The sequence below is a fragment of the Macrobrachium rosenbergii genome, chromosome 30 (genome assembly GCF_040412425.1).
Source record: "Macrobrachium rosenbergii isolate ZJJX-2024 chromosome 30, ASM4041242v1, whole genome shotgun sequence".
Lineage (NCBI taxonomy): Eukaryota > Metazoa > Arthropoda > Malacostraca > Decapoda > Palaemonidae > Macrobrachium > Macrobrachium rosenbergii.
The window spans coordinates 20,709,454-20,735,224 of record NC_089770.1 but is presented as its reverse complement, the minus strand read 5'-3'; the positions used below and the strand labels follow the sequence as shown (position 1 = coordinate 20,735,224).

At 37.5% G+C, this 25,771-nt stretch overlaps 1 long non-coding RNA gene across 1 annotated transcript; it reads left to right on the top strand.

Annotated features, from left to right (window-relative positions):
• The first annotated feature begins 763 nt into the window (after window positions 1–763).
• LOC136854777 (uncharacterized) lies at window positions 764–22,921 on the top strand. Its single transcript, XR_010857793.1, has 3 exons — window positions 764–893; window positions 13,523–13,593; window positions 22,289–22,921. It is a non-coding gene; the product is annotated as an uncharacterized lncRNA (long non-coding RNA).
• The last annotated feature ends 2,850 nt before the right edge of the window (window positions 22,922–25,771 follow it).

Genomic DNA, 25,771 nt, shown 5'->3' with positions numbered 1-25,771 from the left:
ATAAGAACTGGATATGACAAACGCCGTGCTAATCCGCTTTAAGACGAAAATGACAAAGTGCAAACTATTATTTATCATTATCTCAAAATCAACGTTTAATCCTAACTATTCAGTTATGTCATCCCTTCACTTTCTCTTTCAGTTTCCTTGCATATACTTTAATACTGGTTTCCTTCATTTTCCTTCTTTCTCCTGTGTGTCATTGATTATCTGTCTCAAAGTACTTTTTTTCTTTTTTATACATTTAAGGTACTGTCTGTGTAATGCAGCTCCCCATTTACAACCATTGTCTTCAGGTTTCTCTTCTCATACTGCAAGGTGCTTGTAACTCTCCCCGAGTATAACAACAGCTGTGCTTTTCGTGGCATCTAATATTTTCCTGTATACTCCATTTTCTATTTTTGCAATCTTATAGTTTCCAATCCTGTCAAAAATATTACATTGGTAGCATACGCATAGTTGGAACTGCACGTCTGCAATACCTTCCTAAATGATCTTCCTATCGTTAATTGCAGCTCTTGAGACCTGTTATTCGAGTTCAAATGGTTCAATTGTTTCGAACAAGTTGAACCCAAACGAAACATATACAGCTAGCTTTATCTTATCATGGCGCCAAATATTATGTAGAGAATATGAATTGTAATTTAGAAAATCCGTAATTTATTGTTGATAAAATGTTTACAATCATGAGTGTCAACATCAATCAAAGTTCAACTGTTTCGAAACTGCTTCATTCAATAACCGAATCAGAAAAACTGCAAGGCGGCAAGTTGCAACTGTTCAACATTTGTAGTTGGTCACCGACGGTAGTTACGTGTAAAGTGCTCTTACGAAATATGTGATAACTTTAAGTATTGTCTTTGAATTTCTAGTGTGATGTAAAGGCATTGGAGGTAAGTTTCACCTTTACGTATATTGACATATGCCCCAACAATTGCAACATTTTAAGAGAAATAGGCAACATGGAAGGTGAGATGGCTCAGAGCCTAGGCCTATATCAAAAACGGTTAGGTAAACCACATTTTTTCTAGTAGGCCTAGTCGAGGCTTGCTGTAAACACGAAAGTCTGGTGAATGGGAATGAAATAGGCTAAAAATCAATTAACCTAACCTGACTTTAGAGGGCCTGGAGTGAACCCCCCGCCTATCCTTACCAAGGAAGCCGGGATCAGTAAAACTATCCTAGAAGAGCTCCGCACCGACTATTACCTTGGAAATTGCTTTTTTTGTTATACTTTTAGTGTTGCAGATGAGGGAGGTGGTGTTGTTTATTGTCGGTCAATTGTTAACCTCATATCTCTATCCAACATGGCTGTGGACCCTTTGGGAGCACGGGGTTTTGGATGACAAGCAGGGCAGCCGATCGAGACTACATTCTACCCCAAAAGCTAAATCAAAGTCCTTCAAAAGAAGGCATCGTGCTTACCCCATACAAATGAGAAAACAAGAACGTTAAAAAGAGAAAGTTTTGGGTGTGGAAAATTGTTGGGAGAAAGACCAGACTGTCATGTTGTTGTTACGGAATGGTTCCGTGCATGCGCAGGTCATCAGCGAATCATGTGTTCAAGAAGGGATTGGCTAAGGAAATCTATCATAAAAGGAACTATATTAACTTAACCTAAACTAGCAGGCCATGTTATCAGCCCCCAGACCCCCCGGTGAAGGACAATCCACTTTTTACCAAAAGCTTCCTTAGGCCTATAACACTGCACATGCGCGATAGTATTCCAGGATGGCCAGTATACAATAACATATCAGTTCTGATGTTAATTACAGTCGACCCCCCAAAATGGTAAATTCTTGATAAGCAACCAAAATACTGTAATATAGGAAAAGTCAATTTCCAAGGTAATACCCCATGCAGAGCTGTTCTATAGATCTACCCTTACCTAACCCTAGATCCTTACCTAACCTAAACTAGGAGGATGAAACCCTACCTACCTCTAGACCCCTCTCCCAACCTATCCAAGCGGACTGTCTTTAACTAACTAGGGGCTTTGTCCCCTTGGCCCCCCCCACCTAATCCAACCTAGGATGCTGAGTTCTTACCTAGGCCTAGACCTAGACCCACACTTAGCCTAAACTAGGGCACTGCAAACAGATATTAACAACGTTGCGAACTATGTAACCACACCTAACCTAACCTGAGCTAGGACACCAGGCCTTTACCCTATTGCAATGATGTTAGTTTCAAAACATTCCATGAGCTTGCCCTAATCTGAATCAGAACTCCCAGTGGGATTATCATCTTTGTATTTCAGTCATTTTTAGTTTTATCCCATCCAAAAACCCTGCTTTCCTGCTGTGATCCCCATTTTAGGATATAGGAAAATTACATTTTTGAGTCCAAAGTGCCACAGTGGCATACAGTAATATAGTACTGATATTTTATATAGGTTATCTGAAAAATTTTTGTGTAAATTTTTACTTTAAACCATAATCAGATTTTGGAGTTGAAAATGGTCTTGTGTGTACTAAGAACATTTCAGATGTTTATTTCCTTAGCAATTGAATAGTTTGAAGGGAACCACAGTGTGAAAGCTGGGCATTTAAGCTAGGGAAAACACAAACTAATTGAAATACTGTACTGAGATATATTTAACTTAAAGTGATCAAACCTAGGGAGCTGAGTTCTTACCAGGCTGGGATATTGGCCCCCATGTAAACTGACTTAGGGCACTTTTAATTAAATTGGGTTGTAGGTAACCAGATTTAACCTGGGGTGCTAGGTCCTTACATGGCCAACCCCCTCTCCCTCTCCCCCACCAAAAAAAAAAAAAACTGTTAACATAATAGTGTAGTGACCTGACAACCACAACTTAACTAACCTAAGATTCCAGGTCCTTATGGGCCTCCAAGTTATGTAACCTAAGTTACCAGGTTGTTATTTACCTTATGCTTGATGTCATTTTAAAAACCATCCATGAACCTTACTTTAATCACAGTCAAAACTCGCAGAAGTATCAAGGGGTTGTTGAGATACATCCCGTATTTCACTCTTCTGTATTTTCCCTTAACTGAAAACCCTGGTTTCCCACTTTGTTTCTCATAATTGTATGATATAAAATGGGTCTAGAATCTCAAAAGCCAGACCTAGCCTACTAATTCCCTACCTAAAATAAATATTAGAAACTTTTTCTAAATAAACATTAAAACATAACAATCATATTTTTATAACCAGAATATAATTATGGTTTAAAGTAAAAACTTACGAAACGACCAAACGTTCAAGAAATCTTACTTCAGTCAGAATCAGAATTTGCATAGTAGACTATCGTGGTTTTTTTTTTTTTTTTACAATACTGTACATCCTTGTTATTTCACTTCGTATTTTACTGCCCAAAAACCTTGTTTTTCCACTGTAGTCCCCCAAATTCTTGACACTACTACAGTACTTAGTTACTGAAATGAAATACTAAAAAATAAAGATTCACATCAGCCAAAATAAACGAAAGAATGAAAAATACACATCTGCACCAATGGAACTATAACTAAGAACTGAAGTCAGTTTTTTAAGCAATGCCTGAATTACAGAATCCAGCTTAATTGGTGGAGCTTAAACAAAAGAACCAGTGAGGTTTCAGCATGTTCATGCACCCTCATTTCCCTGTGAAAATAAAAATTAAGAGACACTGAAGATATGAAGCCATCTTTACCCTAAATACACTGAAACAAACAAAATCTAATTGAGAGCCTCATTCGCATGAGCATCAGAAGTTAAACAAAGAGCTTAGAAAAAGTCCAAATGGGTAACAACATTAGTATGAAGCATATGAAGATACAGGTAAAGCAACAGATTCTAAAATCAAGGACTGATATTAAACTAAAATAATACTGAAGTATGAAAATGAGTGAAATTGATGATTGCATCCTAAGCCTACTCAGTTCAGGCCAACCTAGCTTAGGTTGCAGTGTCCTACCTAGCCCCTGTCCATGTGGATATTCCTACAAGCTTGGATAAAATTTTTAGTAATCATCTTAACAGGATTACATCAGAACCTAACCTAACAGGATTACTTCAGAACCTAACCTACAGCATCCTGCCCTGTCTGTCAGACTCAGCTGGGGCCTTGGAACCTCCCAATGTTTCAGCCAAAAACTAAGATAATATAAATTTGTTCATGTGAAAATACAAACCAGAGCCTTTTACGTAGGAATATTCCTGAGCATCAGTTGGAATTTTTCCATGAAACTTGGCCACGAGATATTTAAATGGTGGTTAAGGTGGGTGAGTAGGGGAATAACCAACACTCACTTGCTGTCACCAAGTACTTATAATGTTTTGGCAGCTGCTGGGTGAGGATGTCTTCCTGCACATCCTTCTGCTGACTATTATTTTGGAAATTGTGTTTTGAGTGTTTTTCTTTACTTACCATGGAAAATAGTTTACACAGTAACAGATGTGTAAAGGGCATGAGTGAGTGTATGGAGCCCTTCATGCCCTCCGTTTAAGTTGATCCCTACCATCACTGCGTCTTTGAAAGGTTGGGATATGTTGCTTAGGGAATGTTTTGGCAGAGGGTGGAGGTGAGTAGTGTCAATCTGTTACTCCTTCTTCCTCACCCTGAACTTCTTCCATTTTCTTCTTGTTATAGATTGGGAGTTTCATGGGATGGGTGACCATGGTCTGGAATTCTGTTTCTTGCAGAGGTCATGTGTGGTCCACGCTGTGTTGATTAGTACCAGTGGTGCTGATTATATGCTGCAGTTCCTTGAGCGTGCACGTGAAGAATGTATGGTAAGCCTTTTGCCTGTGCTTCTCCCAAAATGTAGTGGGTTCACCGCTAACATCTTGCTCTATGAGTAATCAGTCTTTGGACCGTGCAAATGCAGACAGTAGGCACAAAACACCCTAAGTCTGATCTGTTCTCTCCTGGAGAAGAGGACTGTTGCTGGCTCTTCCATCTGATTTTCCCCAAAAACACCTGGTTGTGCCAGTGGTACCCTCTCGTTCAATGTGTTCATGGTCCTTGGACCATACTCACTCAGATAAGAGGTTCACACGCAAGAGAACTCTGTATGGTGCTCAGAGGCAAGGGGATGATCTACTTTCCTGTTGTCATGTTGTTCCTCAACTGCTGTGGTTGCAGCTGCTTGTGATGCTTGGGAACCAGTTAGCAGCCTAATCTGCAGATCAGAGGGTTCCTTGTCTTTCTGGTATCAGGTAAACCACTTCTTTACTGCTATAAGAAATGCCATAGCAGCATCAGTCACAGCTCCTTCAACAATAGCAACAACAGCCCTTGTCCAGATCAGTTTTCTTGCTAAGGAAAAAGAAAGACATGAAACAAGGGCCGGAAGGGTTTCCAAGTGTTTAGTCATTCCTCCTCCTTATCTTGTCAAGAGCTTTCCCGTCCATCTCTTTATTGTCTCCTTTATCTTTCTCCTTGAGAAAGGAGTAGTAGTCCAAGGAGACATCTCACAGAAATAGTTTGATGTTGGGTCCATGTTACTTCTTTCCAAGGATAATGTGGAAGTGGGAAAGGAGAAGGGAGGGATGGCGTCCCAAGACCCTTTAATCTACTGTTTTATTTAAGTAATTTACCAAGTAATTACATTGCTATTAGTCCCTAGTTTTTGTGGCAGCTTAAGTTTGAAATATTTCATGGTAGCCCTCATATTGTTTTGGTGTAGGTAACACCCTGTCCACTTTCGGGGAAGAATAGGTACAACCAGCTCAGGTATTCAATTCATTCCTGCCACTCTTCGACTGAACATCGGTTGCTGGGTAGCTTTTGTTTTGCTTTGTTTTCACCAGTTGTTTGCGGACATCACCGAATTGGTGAAGTACATTGTAGTTTTTGGTAGCGCTCATCAGCTTTTTTTCCATAATTGTGACTGGATATGTCAGACTCATGTGTTCATAGTATTTGGTATTGCAGCAAGGTGCAAGATGAGACTGACATCTGCCAAGTGTGACACTCATACTATCTGCATCTCTTGTAGACAGCAAAATTGTTCTCCTGACATTAACTGTGACGAGTGTAAGAAGCTGGATCAGGGGAAATGGAAGACTTTAAATTCTCATTAACGAGACCGCAAAGAGACAGAGAGAGAAAGGTGGCTGCTAAAGCTGAGGTTAGGTTGCAGCTTTCTCCAGAGGTGTCTGTCCTTTCAACTCCTATGACAGCTTTTTCCCTATTCCAAGTCCTCTGTCTCTACCTGTAACTCCTTCACCTGGCTCCCTACCTTCTGAGCCTAGTGCCTTAGCAAGTCTTGAAGCCTGAGTAGATAAGAAGTTTAGCGTTATGATAGATAACGTATAGATAGCGTAACCAAATTGGGCATTTTTGTCAAGATCTTGATGAATCAATTGAGTGCAAAAAGTGTTAGTGCAAGTATCGTGTCAATGGAGGAGGTGGCTACTCGTCCCGCAGATGCTCCTAGACCTAGGTCCCTGTCAAACTCCCCTAAACCTGGGAGGAGGCAAACTGAACATCCATGGGAGGTTGGTGGGGTTTGCCCATGGATAGTTACCCCCCTCAGTTGAGCCTGTTGCTGGTCCCAGGTATTGATAGGCAGCCACTGGAAAGGCATCTTACGGATCTCCTAAACTTGGTCCCTGTCAGACTTCCCTAAACCTGGGGGGATGCATACTGTTGGTCCATGGGAGTCCGTAGGGGTTTTTGCCTCCAGATAGTTACTCCTCTGTCGATCCTTCTGTCTGCAGTTTTTGATGGACAGCCATTGAAAAGGCTTACAAGTATATGTGAACGCCATATCGGCGAGGGACCCCGATTTCCACATGGCCAGGAGGCGCAGTCATACTGTTGTAAAAGTCAGCAGCTCTGGAGCGCAACCCTCTGCTCACGTTTAAGTGTTCCAGAGATCTAGGACAGATTTCTGAACCTTCTTGCAATTTCTGGGACCAGGAAGATGCCCCGATGTCTCCCGAGTTGCTTGTACTGCAACTCTTGTTTAAGAAGAGCGTCGATCGGCCAGTATCAGCCTAGTGCCCGGTGGGGGTGCATTGAGCATCGGCCAAGTGCTCAGTGAGGGGAGGCAGTATTATGGCTGATCACACATCTGGCGCCAGGCGTTGGCTGGCATCAAGCAGCCAGTTGGTGATACTGCTGTACATTTCGAACGTTTAATAGCAGTCAAACGCCCAGTGACATTTTGATGCAGTGGATTACGAGCTCCCGAATGGAGGTGAGCATGCTTTCTGAGCCAAGCTCTCCAACCACCTGTTTGGCACCTGATTATCCTATGTGGCTGATTGCACGTCTGGTGCCAGACGGTTGGCTGGCATCAAGCAGCCAGTGGGTGGTACTACAGTACTTTTCGAACGTTCGGTAGCACTCGAATGCCCAGTGACGTACGTTGGTGCAGTGGATTACGAACGCCACTTGGTGGATTACAAGTGCCCAAGTGGAGGAGATTACGCTCCGACCATCGTTTGGGGCTGATCGTCTTACGTTGGTTCACCCTGCTAAATGACCTCTTACCAGGAAGCATTCTGTACCAGATCAGACTTTAACTGAGTGTTCTCAGGACTTTGATGGTTCATTGGTTTTAGCGACTTCTTCTATGACATCTCGCAGGATTCAGCCGCACTCACCGCCTCATTTGGCGCCACATCCTGACAAGCGTTTGACATCTCATACCACTACTGATGATCGTCCAAAGCAGCCAGTTTCGACTAGTGTCATCGTTCCGGTGGCGCTAGACTCTTCTCTGGAACTGATTCATCGTTCTTGACAACATCTTGAGCCTTTTAAAGAAGCCTTTGACTACAGTGCAAGAACAAAAGGACTTAGCTTCTTCTTTGATCTCGCCCTTCGGCCAAGATAGGCTTTTCGTCAACAGAGTTGGATCATTTAGTGAAAGACTAATTCAAAGTCTTTGAAATATTCAGCTTCCTTGACTGGACAGTGGGAGCTTTGACAAAGAAGATTGAAGATTTCACAGTTCTACCAGACAATTTTACTGCAGACTGGCTAGGAGTTTTATTCTGTGCGGACAAGGCGGTTCATGATGGATCGCAAGAATTGGCTGCTCTCTTTGCCTTAGGCTTATTGAAGAAGAGGGAGCTGTGGTGTTCGTTTGTCTCTAAAGGAGTCACTCCTTCTCAGAAATCATCTCTGCTCTTCATCTTGTTGAACTGAGATAGTCTGTTTCCCAGGGCTACTTTGGAGTATGTAGGAGCTTCAGAAGAAGACTACCCAGGACTTACTAATGCAGTCCACTAAATGCCCAAACCTGAAGCCAGGTTTTCAGACTGTAGAGCTTGGATTTCTTCTCTTTTTCAGTGCTCATAGGAGCTTTGAGCTCCCTGGTAGTTTTGTTCTCCCAGTGGAATTGACTCTCCTCCACAGCCTAATCTAGGGAATTATGAACATGTTGAGGGTTCATGAGGAGTCTTTGACGCTGTCAAGTCCTGTCCTTCCTCCCGTGATGGAGTACTCTCTTCCTTGCCTTTCATTTTCTAGGAGGAAGACTTCCAGGAAGTGGAACTGAGGTTGGAGAGGCAGTGGTGTCTGTTATATTCATTGTAGGTAGTGCTGACATTGGTTTCACTAACCAGCTTGGAACCCTAGATGATCCTCATTTTTGGAACATAAGGAATGTTCAGTCACAAAAAACCTCTCACAAGAAATTCCATAGGGTTTCATGAGAGTGCCTTCCCTGTATAAGGGTGGAAATGGTGTCTCTCCACCTCTGGGTGTTATATTCATTGTAGGTGGTCATTGGTCTTGTAACCAGTTGAACCCTAGATGCATTTTTGAACATAAGGAATGTTCTCACAAAAGACCTCTCCAAGAAAGGTTTTTGGTTTCCTATAAGGGTGGAAACCAAGTGGTGTTCATTGTAGGTTGGGCTCAGGGTCTCACCAAGCAGGTTGGTTTCTGTTTACCCAAACTCAGATATTTCTTTCTGTCAGAAGTACACCTTGTAGAGTTGATGTTACCCTCACCCCCAGTGTGTAGATTGTAACCTGCTTTGTCAGTCCCTATACAGGTTCCTGGAGCCTTTGATGTCTTCCAAGACAGTATTATCATCTGGTGTGCAGTGATTGTGGTACATCACCCATATGTGGTAGAGCCAGTGTTGCCCCAAGCTTGATATGTGTATGGTCTCAGAACTGTGCATGTACATATAAGATGCGTGCAGTAACCTTGCCATGCGCCTTGTGCTTTACAGTACCAGCAGGTCTTCAAACGGACTGAGAAAGGGTTTTGGGAGGGTGGGGAAGGCCTGGAGAAGTTTTCGTGGGAGAGAGGGGCGCCATGGGAGAGGAGGGCCAGTAAGGCCATGTAGAGGAACTCACTCAGAGAAGGGGTTGTTTTTGAAGGTGGGTGTAGCTGGGGAGCAGTTTCACTGGCTGGGAGGGCTGGGTATGCAGTGATGGGTGGGTGAATAGGGTTAGGTAGATGTCTGACTTTCTAGAGGTTGTTTTGTTTTGTTTTTAATGTTTGTGATTTTTCCACATTTTATTAAAGGATATATACATTACTGTACTGCAACAATGCAAAAAAAAGGGAAGAGTTATGAGAGAGAGAGAGAGATTGAGAGAGAGCTTGAGGTATCGCTTACATTGAAGCTTATACAGTTACACACATACACTCCATCTATTTTTATTTATATTTTACACTGTTCATATATATCTCTACTGTATTTTTCAATTTTTATTTTTACAACCAAAAAGATAAATACAATCAAGTGCATAGGGTACTTATGAATGGAAGCACACACTTATTCACTGGTGTTGGTGACACAAAGACTTCAGTTATAAATAAAACAACATGTTACCAATATCTACAAACTCGCATTTTAAATATTCTTACAGTAACTAGAGACGGAACATCAGCAGTGAAATGGTAAAGACATGTAAATCAAGCAAAGCAAAAAGAAAAATGGGAACATGTCATATGTAACAGCACACATTACACATGTGAAATGGCACATGAAGATGTAACACAGCACACAGCATACAAGTAAAGCTTAGGTAATATTATGATGTGAAATGAAAAATCATTATTTTCACTAAAACAGAAAATAACTACTTTTTAGTAGTGTTCTCAAAATGAATTTGTGTTGGACAGTTGTCATTGTGAAATGCTGTATGTGAACACAGGGTGTTTTACTCAAACGCAGTTTGTATGATAAGGCAAAATTAGTAAAACAAATGAAATATGCTGCATATACTTGTGTATCATTTGATCTCTTGTATCATGCGGCCCTTAAAATTATGTCCTCTAAACATGATTTCATCATATAGATATCTCAAGTTGTGAGTTGCAATTTCGATAACCCAGATAACATTTGGCTAACCTCTTTTCCTCAGTAATCCCATATTGTCAAATAAATGAAAGTAAAAAATATAAAAAGTCTTTACTGAACGAATTTCATTTCCAGTAGATCATACTGTACTAGGTTATGCTTTTGGAGTGAATTTAATTTTTGGTAGAAAATACTGTACTAGGCTATGCTCATGGAGCAATTTTATTTTTGGTAGATCACACTGTGCTGGTAGACTAAATTTCATTTTTGGTAGATTGTACCAGGCTAGGCTTTCAAACATGGTTACCAAACTTATGGCCTCGGTAACAATTCATAATCATCATATCTTATAATTAACAACCACTTAAAGAACTGACATAAACAACAAGTACAACATAAATAAATGAACTGGGAAACAGTTGTTTTGTGATTTTGAGGGATTGTATTTTAACATAGTATGCTTGTTTACCTTTGTATAGCCATTTTACATTTATGTACAAAAATAAAAATAATAATTTCAGTAATAATTAATTTATTTTAGCAACTGAAAAATAATTCTCCTTCTTCTTTAGGTAGTAGGCTCAATCAGCTGATTCTGTTAATGTAAACATCATCCTAGTCTACCTAAATTACAATGATGATATGATGTTAGTAATACAGTGTAAATAGATTCAGTAAGTAAAATATCAGTTTTATTACCATTACCTTTTTGTTAAACACAACCGTAATAGCATATTTGACTTATGCAATGGATACTATGAGTGCAACGCCTAGCCTAGGTCTATAGTTCACACACATTTGTGTCTGGTGTATGGTAATACAATATGGTAACAACTGATAAGAAAGTTGCTGTATAAAAATGCATTAATGGTGATAAAATCATGGTAGGCTGTGGGTAAACATAGGTAGGCTACCTACTTATTCAACTGTGTGTCATTTACGAGAGGGAGATAGATTGAGAGAGAGAAGGGGTTTAATTTTTTTAGTGTATTTATGGAGTATATTTTGTTACAGATTTTTGGGGGAAAGGGTAGATAATTGCCTTTGCATAAATTTTCCATTTTAAAGTATGATAGTTATTTTTTTTATTATAAGCATATTGAGTGTTTATGTGGTATTGACATGGTTAGGTGAGGAATGGTATGGAGTTGCCCTTGGACACCTTTAGAATTTTTACTCTCCCTTATCCAGATTTGTGTGAGTTTATATCAGTAGTGTAATATCTCTTTTTAATTGCACTAAAAGGCCCAAGGAGGGTGTGGAAAACCTTGAAAATTGGATAAGAGATCAAACCTATGCTTAGCGAATGTTCAGTTACTGCAAAACACGGGTGTAGCCTTGCAGTGTATTCTTATGTGAACAAGCAGCAAGTCATCAGAACCTGTAAATGCCACAGCAGTGACAAACTACATCACCTTGGAAGAAGAAAAAAGTTCAGTAAACATATTTTTCTAGAAACACACTCTTAAAAATAGCGCATTAACAAGTAAAACGCATCACCCGAGGCTTTTACTCAGTAACCCAACATGTACTTATGATCAAGTACTTCATCACCACCTGCATAACCCATAAGTAACGTATGTATGTATTTTAGTATTGAGTTATGAATATATATAAAAACTGTAAAAAAATGAAGACCAGATTAAACACAAAAGATTAATGAAACTCACCTGTAAAGTACATAACTTTCGCTTCCCTAAGATACCCTTTCCATTTCCATATCTCACCTATTTTCTATAGTGAACACATTGTGTAAAAGGACCTGTTGCAATTAATAGGAGCTGTTGTGCTACTTGAACCATCTCCACTCATTGGTGCAAACTTATCAGTAGCAGAGTGTACTGTACTGTATTTATATTTGTATGTGCAGTACAAACACATAGTAAAAGGACACGAAATAACAAGTTCCATAACATTTATTCTCTCTCTCTCTCTCTCTCTCTCTCTCTCTCTCTCTCTCTCTCTCTCTCTCTCTCTCTCTCTCTCTCTCTCATTAAAATATTTTTCAGTATGGTGTTCTTGAGAAATTATTTGAAAACTCCCCAAACTGGACATGTTAGTGGGCATCTGTAAAATGTCTATAGGTGAGTGGGGCTGGAAGAGTCATTACTCAGCTTGTGGGAGACCTTATGACAGCGTTGGAAGGTATAGGAGCTGGAGAAGTTGTGATGGTATTGATAGTTATCCATGACCTTAGGAAGACACTGGATGATTCAGTCAAGACAGTTGAAGAGAGTGAGAGTTGGGCACCTTGAAAAGTAAAAGCTGATATGCTGGCTTGTGGATTTGATGGCAAAAATGGAGTTACTGGATGACCTGATGGTGAAGGACTTGGAAGCCATGGGCAAGCAACCCCGAAGAAACCCTCGAGCTACTGTGACAGAAATGTTGGTGTTACTGCCTGATGACAGTTGGCATAGGTGTCAATGAGCCAAACCTCGTCATAGTTGAGAGTCATTCAACTTGATAGGACACCCAGCACCTCCCAACCATGCTAAACCTGGATGTGATGAGTAGGGACTTCTTCATGGTCGCCATTGTCAGAACTCTCCTGGGGATTGGCATAAAGTTAAAGCACGCCTCATTATTCATCATGGCATAAAAGATACCAACATTTAAAAGGCAGCCTGCAGAATGTATGCCTTGTAACATTGTTTTTTTGGTGGGATTAACAGCTATACATTAAAGTTTTCATGCATTACACCAAATTTTAGGCAGTTCATATTTTTTTCAAGATATACAAAGGCAGGGCCTTATTTAGAAAAGAGTTCCCTGTGTGAGTTGGTAATGGCCAATGAAGCTTGGAAACAAGGTGGTTAATTGATGGTTGGCAAGTGAGTGGTGGGAACTGCTTACTCACTTGTCAGTAACCTGGGACTATGCAGAGGGATAAAGACTCTGGTTTGTTTAACCAGGAAAAATGTTTAACTATGAAAAAAAAATTATATACCTTTAGAATTTAGCATTTTTCCCTATTGCAATACAAGGTATTGCCGTTTATAAAGGCGACTCACTGTAGAGGCGAGATGATCGTCTCATGGAGTTGACTGCACTGTTCTCTGAAAGTTGGGGAACATGCGAGGTTGTGAACCTCTACCATGCTCCTTAAGTGGGTGGCTTTAGAGAAAAGCAAAAGGGTTGCTGTCATATTTCTACTTCATATGAAACCGTTATACACTAAAATTTACACAGCACTAGCCACTGTATACACATATGTAGAGGTGTCTAAAACTTAAGTTGAAAGTTCGCTAGAAGGATGTCCATTTTTTTATTAATTTTCTTTTTCTTTTTCATCTTAGGTCCGTGATTCTCATAGGAAGACCTCAAGAAACCATCTCCTGAGGACAAGTTTCATCACTAGCAAGAAGTGGTATGTGATATGCTAGTCATATTTAGTAGGCTATAATTATGCCGGATAAACCTGTACCTCTTAATGCAATCTTTTTAGATGATTAATCATTTCACAGTTATAAAGGGCTAGGCTTCAGAAGCTGAGGAGCTTACATGTAAGTTTTTTGAAAAGTGTAGTCATGGGTGCCTAAGAACCAAGTGCTTGCAAAGCCAGGGAAATGCTGAATGTGGTGCAGATCTAAGCGATCTCTTGGCAAGGTGGTGTTGTTGAGCTGTGGTTTGAACTTAGTGTCAGAATCTCGGGATTCTTGTTTTTATGGAAATCAGTTGTGCTTGAAGATTAGGATGTTGTTGCTTTACGTTTTCTTCACGTCATTCGCCCCCTCTAAACATGATCAAGGTTTGGCGTGAGTAGGGGAACAGTATTGGTGTTCACGCGCGTTGCGTTACTAATTTTGCTACTGCTCGAGGCGGGGTAGCGTCATCAATGCACCTCACGTGGTGCACTGTGCAGGCGATACTTAAAGTTCTTTGCAACGTCCCTTCACCCCCTAGTTGCAATCCCTTTCATTCCTTTTACTGTGCCTTCTTTCATATTATCTTTCTTCCATTTTACTTTTCACCCTCCTAACATGTGTTTCACAGTGGAACTGTGAGGCATCCCTCCTGTTGCATCTTTCACACCTTCGTTACTCTTAATTTCCCTGTCAGTTCTGAATGACCTCATAGGTCCCAGCGTTTGGCCTTGGACCTAAACTCTATATGCCATTCCATTTCAAGATGTGTGTTCTGTGACAGCTCCCGCCGGGGGCTTGTGTCATCAGTGCACCTCGCGAGGTGGACTGTCGACAGTATACTTAAGGTTCTTTGCAACGTCCCTTCGCTCCGTAGCTGTAACCCCCTTTCATTCCTTTTACTGTGCCTCCGTTCATATTATCTTCTTCCATCTTACTTTCCACCCTCTCCTAACAATTGTTTCACAGTGCAGCTGCGAGGTTTTGCTTCTGTTACACTTTTCAGACTTTCTTTACTACCAATTTCCCTTTTATTGCTGAATGACCTCAAAGGTCCCGCGCTTGGCCTTTGGCCGCAGTTTCATATTCTAATTCTGTGACAGCTTATTTTGAAAGAGAGAGAGAGAGGAAGGAGGTTGTGACAAAGATAAGAATTACTGGATAAGAAATAGGAATGAGAAAGAAAATATTAATAGCAACTATTCTTGCGAAGCAGGGAAGAAGTTTAAAAAAAAATAGAATCCGTAGATTAGTATGGGAATAAAGGAAGACTAGAGATTAATGGAGATTTTGGCAGAATTTAAGGTGCATGTTACAGGGTGGAGATGCAAGATCCCTATGTCTAATGTAGGTGTGTTAGCAGTACAGCAAAGACAAATCTATCTTCGAAATGGAAACATGAATACAGGTTGTAATAGGGTCTTGCGAACCATCACTTGGTAAGTGAATTTTAGAGAGAAGATGAGAAAGGTAAGTCTGAATGATGTTACCTAAGGATTGAATAGCATTTAGACTTTGAATGTTGGGAAGTGGAGGTTGTAATTACTCCATGATACTAGGCACTGGGGTCATATGTGTATATATGTATATATATATGTGTGTGTGTGTGTGTGTATATATATATATATATATATATATATATATATATATATATATATATAGATATATATATATATATATATATATATATATATATATATATATATATATATATATATATATATATATATATATATATATATATATATATATTTTCATCTCTGTATGGAAACAGGCATGTTGGATGTGGTACATTTGGAGTTATCGGAAGTTTAAAGAAAGAAGAGAATCTGTAGATGATATGTCAAACAGTACTATTCATTGTAGGTATAAGGAAGAAGCAAATGAATCAACTTTACAAAGATAAGAATGTAGGACCATGATGACCAGTGTCAGATGGGCATTTGGGCTCTAGAGGTAATGCTAGAAAATATCATACACCAAAGAGGTTGTTTAAAAACTTCGACGCTTTACCTCATTGAGGGACATTGGAGACATGCACTACTAATTTCCTTCAAAAATATTCATGCATCAGCAGAATCAACATTTACAGCATCCAGTAACATTCAGGCTCAACCAAATCTGTATGGGCAGAAATGTGCATAACCTGTATTATCTTGGACGATCACTGAAGTTCATGGTGATATATTGTAGTTCCAAGGGATTGTGGGTAGAATGCGAGGATCTTTCCTAGATAGTGACCCCCAAGGGTTTTCTCTGGTCGTTATCTAGGACTAATTTCCTTGGGGTCATTATCTTTATGATATTTACAGTCTTTTGTTTGTGTTTTTACGGTAATCCCCAACGGGCTTGTACTAAACACGCCGCAAAGGTGGACAAATACGGGGTTATAAAACCCTTGGGGTTCAGTATCTAGGAAAGATCCGAATGTGATTTTCTTGTTAGTTTCGTATTCCTTTAGTTAATTTCTTGGTTGTGATGTAATTGACTGAACTGTAAGAGTGGTCAGATCAGTGGTATCTTAAAAACTATGAAGTGTTTAGAGTATTTTAATAGTTGCTAAAATAAAATATTCTGTAAAATGTATATTCAGACAGAGAGGCGCTTGGTGCTATGTGATGCAGCTAGCCGGCTGCAACTCTTTTTTTTTTTTTTTTTTTCGTATGACCTCAATTTGAGGGTAACCGAACTGACTAATTACCATGTCAAGTGGCATCAAATTATTTTGCACATTAAAGTAAAAAAAATGCGCCGAAGTTTCTTTGGCGCAATCGATTTTTCTGTACACGGTATAATGAAGTCCACTGAAAATAGATCTATCTTTCGGTGGTCTCGGTATAATGCTTTATGAGCCGGGGCCCATAAAACTAACCACGGCCCGGTGGTGGCGTGGCCTATATCGTTGCCAGAAGCACGATTATGGCTAACTTTAACTTTAAATAAAATAAAAGCTACTGAGGCTAGAGGGCTGCAGTTTGATATGTTTGATGATTGGAGGGTGGATTATCAACATACCAATTTGCAGCCCTCTAGCCTCGGTAGTTTTTAAGGTCTGAGGTCGGACGGAAAAAATGAGGACAGAAAAAGTGCGGACGGAAAGACAAAAGCCGACACAATAGTTTTCTTTTTAGAAAAATAAAAAACTCCCTGAAAAGTCACTTATGGCTGGCAGTTACACAGACGTACACACAGAATCCGTTAGTAGTGTGCCGAACTAATGATGGCAAGTAAATAATAATGGCTTAAAAAAGCGTGTTTTAATAAAAAAAGAAATAAGCTGCTTGGCAGCTGCAATCCTTTCTAATTGATAGAAGGAGAAGTAGTAGGGCGGGATCTTGGAAGAATAAGACCCAAATGGTAGCGACGAGTTGTTTTGGTTATATATAAGACCTAGCCTTAGGCAGAACTTGTACTTCTCCTTGGTCAACTGCCAGCATCTATGAGAAAGAAAGCAGAACAGGATGGGAGAGGCACGCTTCCCACCCTTGAGACATTTTAAAAACAGGGTCTGTATACAAGACGTCCTCAGTGCAAGCACCTTGAACTCTAGCATGGACGAGGACTGGCTTGGGGATTAAGGGCCACAAGGAGTCGTTTTTATAGAAGGAAATGGAATTTGTTAATAGTTTCAATGCCCATGCCTTGCTAGATAGTAACTCTAGAAGGCGACAGTGGAGAATTGTAAATGCATAGGTAACGGGGTAGAACAAGGGCAGATAAATGGATCGATAGATGGTCTGCACTAGGCGTAGAACAGGACAGGATGACGAAGGGGGAAGTGGAGAGAGCGTGACAAGGAATATGTCAAATGTATCAAAAGATGTTTGATGCCTTAAGAATTGTGTGAATTATAGTATTTTTTATATTGTACCCCTGATATTACATTGGATAGGTATATAACTCGCAACAAGTGATATAATCATGAAACCTTTTGCAGTAATAAGTAAATTGATAATCGTGGTAAGTTATTTTATCTTTAAAATTTGAGACTGTCGGATTTGGGAGAGAACTTACAGTAAACAGCATTAATCCAGCGGTTTCCTTCCCAGTTTAGTAAGAAAAGACCGTCAAACATATTTCACTTCATGATACTTCAAAGCCCATTAAACGTTATACTGCAATGTGTTTCACCACTTATGAATGTTTCATTGATCATCGAAATGTATTATATCGCTAATGAATGCCTCAGGCTTAGAGCATAATCGTTTACTGGAATTACTTCAGAAGGGCAGTGGAGTCTGGAAACGTATATTTGTAAAGACATGATATTGAAAGTATCCCATTTGACATCAGTAGAGCCATAAGGTAACCATTATAGGTAATATGGACAGCAGGTTAGAAAACTTGTTTTGGTGAGAGAGAAAAATAAGCATTCATCTGGTCTAGTGTAACAGTGGATAAATTCTGCATTATTTTGAATATAGGTAGATCATTAGCGTAATAAGACCAAGAAAGGTCTGTCTGAGCCATTGTAGAATGATGACCCCTTTGACTGATATTCGAAGGATATTCAGGCAAAATCCCTCGGTTACTTTCGACAGAAATCTTTATCCAGACGGTGTCATCTTTTTGGTCTGAACGGAAAGGTCAAATAGGAAGTGTTGGGGAAGGACGGAATTTGGAGGCGATAGATAAAGGACGAACATTGATTTGTTTCCCCAGCGAAATTGGACCTGATAAGGATGAATATGATATGAGATAAGAGAGAGAAGGTTGATACGGAAGGACTTCAGCTGTCCATGAAGAGAGCAGATTTGTGTGCCCGTTTCATTCAGTTTCTGATATAATTTTACCACATCTGTACGCTTCGTTAACTCCCTGAAATATTTTTTTTGTCAGGTTGGTAACTCTGTTCCATCCTGCTGTAGCAGCGTGAATAGTTTGGATGTTAGTAATATTACTGATAGACTTTCAAACTACTTCGTAATTCCGTTTTGATGTCTGCTTAATCATTGCCTTAAGGGTCTTCAGAAGTCATTTTGCTTTAATAAAGTGGCCACGACGCTTTATGCAATTTATTTTAACCAACATTTTCTCTCTCTCTCTCTCTCTCTCTCTCTCTCTCTCTCTCTCTCTCTCTCTCTCTCTCTCTCTCTCTCAGATTTTTTCGCTCTCTGTTTTGCATTGTGGTATGTTTGTAGTCTTGACATGTAAGACCAAGTATTTGTGGTTAGATTAACAAATTAGTTGTTGTTGTAAATAGTAATATTATTTAGGAAGAGTGAGAGTATATGCGCAGAGGTGAGTGCCACGTTGTAAACGAAGGGGAGGGCCAACCCGCTGTTGATTGGGTTTCTTTGCAAGTGTTTGAAATGGCTATAAAGCTGTTAAGAGCCTTATTTAAGGGTCCAGCCTTAACTGGATAGTTAAAAGGGGAATGGAGCAGTGTTTGGTGTCTTTTCACCTTCCTGGCAAGCAAACCATTTAAGAGAAAAGGTTTTAAGTATGCACATACACAAACAGTAATACATACATACATATATATATATATATATATATATATATATATATATATATATATATATATATTGTCACGAAGTGTTCCAAGTCACGAATTGTGTTCCAAGTACCTGGTTATTCTACAACTAATCACAGAATTCAACAATTTACCTCACTTCAGCCAGATACCTGAACTCTCATAACAATAAAAATTATGACTGAGTACTGTAAAGGTAACAGTGATCCCTTAAAAAAACTTATTAATCACTTGAAAAATCAAACTAAGTTTGTCAAGGCAAGTGTGAGGTATCAACAATTAAACAAGAAACATACAAGAGGAAAAGGACATCACTCCACCAAACAACTGTAACTGTTTCTGTGGTCTTAATTCACTTCAGCAAAACTAAAGGAACAAAACAGGTTTATCACTTTGCCTTATGCACACAGTCAATCCTATTTGCTGGTGGTCAGTAATTGAAACACTTTTTGTATTTTAAAAATAAAAAATTTTTAGTTCTTAAATTTAAAATTTATAACTAGAATTCACAATTTGAAAAAATTTACTATTGAAAACAACACAAAATTTTATTAATTCTCGAGTTAAATTACAAAAGTTAATTTATCAAGAAATTAAATCAATCAAGCAAAATTTAAACCATCAAGAATTACTCAAGATTTGAAAAGAAAATCTTAGTGAATGAAAATTAAATTAAGTGTATATGCAATGTTAAATTATTAAGAAATACTTAAATTGCTAAGTAAATAAATGTTAAATCACCACTATATAAAATGTGAAAAATCAAGAGATTGCAAGCACAAGAACACACGAAAATACAGAAGACATACCAAAACAATTTCACTAAGGCAAAAATTCTTCAATGTACTTTATTGTGCCATGGTAATAATAAGTAAAATTCACTTTTCCTTACACAAGCTTGTGAAAACTTTGCAAAATCACCCGAAATGCAGCTGCTCTAGATTCACAAAACACAATTTTGATAGGCGCTGTTACAAATATACACTTTTCCTACATTCAGATCTCAAAAGCTAAGACTAATCTCAACGACCACACAAATATTTTACGTTAATAACTCTTCTCTTTTGAAGAAAGAGAGAGAGACAGAGAGAGAAAACACAAGAAAGGTCTCTGAAATCATAATGAACAAAATTTTGGATTCCAATTAGAAATGAAACAATTAGATGATGTCATATTAAAGCATTTTGGGAACAAGATACGAAAGAAAATTCTAGAAAAGGGAGATGACATCACTTCCTGAACAAAACATTTTGGGACCAAAACTAGTGTGTTAGAACAATATGTGATCAGAGTAATGTACTCTTAAACATGATGCAATTGTCATGTGCTTCGGTGCAATAACTTGTTTATATTTCTCAAAAAGGTACATGTCTTTTACCAGAAAGTCATATGGGACAAAGCTTATAACTAAATCTCATCACGACTTAATTGTTATCCCAACCTGTCAATGCTTAACTCAAAATAAAGTGCTCGCTTATCGTAACTGATGACAGATGAATCAAAACACAACATCTGGTTTAACTCGAATCTCTCTTTCTCCCACTACATATTATTAAAAACATATTAATTCTAAATTATGCTGTTAAGTTATTTAAATCACTAACTCTTTTGAGATCTGACACCACACCACATACGATACTTCAACAATTACTATCGTTACACAGAACACATGATAACTAGAACAGTAAATATATCAAAATCATGGAATGATATATATATGTTACAAGGCAATATCAAGAAAATGTATATATATATTTTTTTTACGGATAACTGCCACCATCGTCTTTTTGATTACTCATTGTGGGGGTCAGAGTCCTGTGCTTTAAGGGGTAGGCAACCAGCCCCCACCAATAGAAGGGTGAACAAACATTTTTTAGAGGTGTCAGCTCGAAAGGACACTCAGGTAGCAGTCTGAATCACACTATGGGGAATACTCAGGGCACTAGTAACTTCGTCCCCTTCCATTAATCCCATTTTCCAATAAAACCCCTGCTGCGTGAGCTATGCACTGGTTTCTTGAATGTTCCTTACAGATGTCAAATGATGCCCAAATGTGGGAAGGAAACGGCATCTAACCTGAGGCGAATTCGGCAATAATATAATAAAGCCATGCCCTGCGCTTGTTGCTCAGTCTGTCTTTTAGTCTTGGTAGAGAAGTCTTGCTGTCATTCAGTAGCCGTGTCCCTCGCCTGTGTGGGCCACCCTTTTGCCATGGCACTCTTTCTGTGAACTGGAAACCACTGGCCACAAGAGGCCTAGCTGCAAGTGGCTACATGAAGTCTAAAGGAAGTCATTGCAGATCATCCAGCCATTATTGCAAAGTGTATGTTGCAAGGCAACCTACACTACGTCTGTTAGCATTCGAGTTTACCAGTTCTCTATTCCTTCTACTGCAAGTCTCTTTTCATTCATTATTTCTCTCCCCAGTAAATACACTTTGATATCCCGTTACCAGTGTTCCAGTGCCTCCCTGTGTAAATTAATTTCGTGAACCCTTAAGTTACTCGTCCCATGTGCTTATAATTGCTATTGAGAGAAACCACCTTTCCACGAAACTTTATCTGGGTTTACTCTATTTCCAGACACATATCGTTCACCCTTGTTTTCCTGGACATCCATCTTGCCTGGAGAATTTTGCCTTACTGCGGCAGGCTTATCAACGTTGCAGTGTTGCAAGCAGTATGTGAATGTAGTTGAATTCCTAAGGAACCACCATGTGTATTCCACGGAACCCTGGCTCTCTGTTTTACTTATAAATTTTATAATGGATTTTCTTATTGACAGTAAAATCAGTATTTTATTGTGTTGTTAAATTTTATCATTGATTTTCTGTATTGAAAGTTGAATCAGTACTTTATTATTTGCAGCGCCATAACCTGTGTGCTTATAAAGTAGAATCTTGTATTGATCAGAACTTTCGATTGGCGACCTATTAGTAATGTTATATGTGATTCTGTCTGTTCATGTGTTTTATTGTGTTTACGGCTGTCCACAGTGAGTGTTATTTAAGGCTTATCCTAATTCATATTGCATTAACCTAACCAACCCATGTTCAACTGTAAATATATATATATATATATATATATATATATATATATATATATATATATATATATATATATATATATATATATATATATATATATAATTTTTTTATAATCGTATGCTGTTAAACTAATTAAGAATTTCTATTTATTTTGTTTATAATTGTCTACGTTTTGCAGATTCATCATCTTCAGTTGGTGAGTACTGCATCCATATGATCTGTGAGCCTAGGCAACCAGTACAAGATACATTAAAACCTTGTAACTTCATAACTCAATATACCTAGCTAGTTCACTTCAGTATATCCAGTTAGTTAAAATCCTGATTGAGGAAATTTATTAACAGTCACGTAAGCTCAGGAAAATCGTAAGTTAACATTTTTATGCCCATGAGGTTTTCTTTTAAACATGGCTTTTTCAGTCGTTCATTTTTCCAGAATAATTTGAGAATCAACGTACTCTGGAACTTCTGATTTTGTACAGTAAATTTTCCATTCCCTGTCCTTTCAAGTTTAGAATTAAGTTTTTACGCTTCAAGATCATGTAAGAATTTTTATCTTTTGGGAACTTTACGAAACACTTGAGGTAACTGTTACATTTTGGTGGTACTGTATAAACAAAACACTAAAGGTATTTGGCATTTGGAATTTTTTGGCATTTTTATGGGTGATTGTGTCAGGAATATTTTATATTTGACGCAAAACATTTCAGGTGTATGTCTCATTCCATTTGGTGGTTTGAGCAAACACCAAGGTTATTGGTTGCTCTCCATTTTGATTCAGCCCGTAAGCCTGACATATACGATTATTTTCCTACAACATGATTTTTTTATGATTAATCGTATGAATATTATTTATTATATATATTAGCCTGTGGTTTTGGTGTAAATAGTTTGATATTTTTTCAAATTTTGCATATTGTTTGTAGTTGTTAGAAATTTAGAAATGTTTAATTTACATTGCTGTTGCTATTTTTTATATGTCTACTGTATATATATATATATATATATATATATATATATATATATATATATATATATATATATATATATATTAAAAGCCAATTTCTCACTTTATTGGTGAAATATTTATTATTTGTAGTGTCTGTTGAAAATACGCGCACGAAATATTTGTCAGTTTAAAATTAAAATCAGATAAATTGTTGCATTTATTTGCCTTGGCTCACGGTCTATGCGATGAATTGGCTGTCATAAAGTAGAAGAAAATGCCCCTGATACTTTCGTGTTAGGGCTGACGTCAAAAAAATGTAAATTATAAAAAAACAACGTTATTAAACAGATTTTGTGCTCTATAAACCACGATTATTTGCAAACGAAGGTTTTCTGCATAGGCATTAAAATTCAAAATGGGAAGTTAATTCTCCAGTCATACAAAGTGCTTGAAGATTTAAGAAAATTTAAAAGGGGAAGTTGCTTATTGTTGTAAAAACCAAATACGAAGCGCTTTTCTTCTGTTTTATGACAGTTCCCTTGTCACCTTTAAGGATCTCTCAAGGTATGTGGACTTGTTTTTAGTATGTGTATATATATATATATATATATATATATATATATATATATATATATATATATATATATATATATATATTTACATACTTGCATACAAATATATTTATATATGTATTGTATACAAATATATATATATATGTATATATATATATATATAAATTATATATATTTTTACATATTTGCTTACAAATATATTTATATATGTATTATATACAAATATATTTATATATTTATTAGTTATATGCTGTGGATATTCATTTGTCAATTGGGATGAACACCTGTTGTTAAACAACCGCTCGTAGCCTCTCTGCCTGAATTGTCATTTCGCGTATTTTTAACCTTAAACGATTAATAAGATACAATTTATTTGTCATTCAACTTTGTTTTAGATCATTGTTGGCTATTGTAGATTCAAGTTCTTAAATATAATTAGAAAGATTGGGTCAAACGGTTTTGTGTATTGAAACTTGACTTTTCAGAAGAGATATTGATATGTAGAGTTGAAATTGTACATTTCCAAATTCAGATTTGCAGTGATGGTCAAAGTTTTTTGGGACTGTGAATCGATACTTGTAATTCGTGAGTAATTGTTATTTGATTTTTCATTTAATACTCCAGAAGTATAATTTAGAAAGTTCTGCTCTGATAAGTTTTGATAATGAACCTTTAGATTCCTTCAGAGTCATCCATATTTTGTAGCTTAATCTGTTGACCAGTTGAAAGGTCATAGTCGTAATTTGGCTTGTGCGTTTTAATTTCTAAACTTAACATCATCTGGTTTAATGATTTTTTTTTTTTACATTCAGCGCTGTTTCTTGAATAAAAGTAACTCTTATATAATCAGTTGATCAATTAAATGCTTAAGTTAGGAAGTGCTGATCTAAAGGCATTTTTGAGACTGAACTCTTAATTTTTTGTCAGAATGCGGACTGATCACTTTTAATTTCTGCTTTGCGGTGTGTCTGATTGTGTTCGTTGTTGAATTTTTATTTTTTTTTTTACTTAAAGTGCGAAAGTCGCGTAACAATTGAGATACGTCGCATTTATTCAAGAAACTGAATCCAGCCAAAGCATTATTCACTAAGTTTTGAAATTTACTATTCATTGCTAGCAGTTGGTATTCCGCTTTGAAATTCATTCATAATTTATCGCGAAAAATAATGAAATTCGCAATTAAATGGGCGTGTTATACCGTTTGGCAAGTAGAACAAGTAGAGACCGTCTGGTAAAAATAAACACACACACACACACACACACACATATATATATATATATATATATATATATATATATATATATATATATATATATATATATATATATATATATATATATACATACAATATATATATATACATATGTATATGATATATATGTACACATACATACAATATATAATATATATATATATATATATATATATATATATATATATATGTATATATATATATATATATATATATATATATATATATATATATATGTATATATATAATGTGTATGTGTGAGTTTATTTAACCAGACGACGTCTCTACTTGTTCTACTTGCCAAACGGTATAACACGCCTATTTAATTGCGAATTTGATTATTTTGTCGCAATAAACTATGAATGAATTTCAAGGCTGAATACCAGCTGCTAGCAATGAATAGTAAATTTCAAAACTTAGTGAACAATGCTTTGGCTGGATTCAGTTTCTTGATTAAATGCGACGTATCTCAATTGTTACGCGACTTTCGCACTTTAAGTAAAAAAAAAAAAATAAAAAATCAACAACGAATACAATCAGACACACCGCAAAGTTGAAATTGAAAGTGATCAGTCCGCATTGTGACCAAAAATTAAGAGTTCAGTCTCAAAAATTCCTTCAGATCCGCACTTCCTAACTTAAGCATTTAATTGATCAACTGATTATATAACAGTAACTGTTATCCAAGAAACAGCGCTGAATGTAAAAAAAAAAAGAATAGACCAGATAATGTTAAAGAAGGTTTAGAAATCAAAACGCACAAGCCAAATTACGACTATGACCTTTCAACTGGTCAACGGATTAAGCTACAAAATATGGATGGCTATGAAGGAATCTAAAGGTTCATTATCAAAACTTATCAGAGCAGAACTTTCTAAATTACACTTC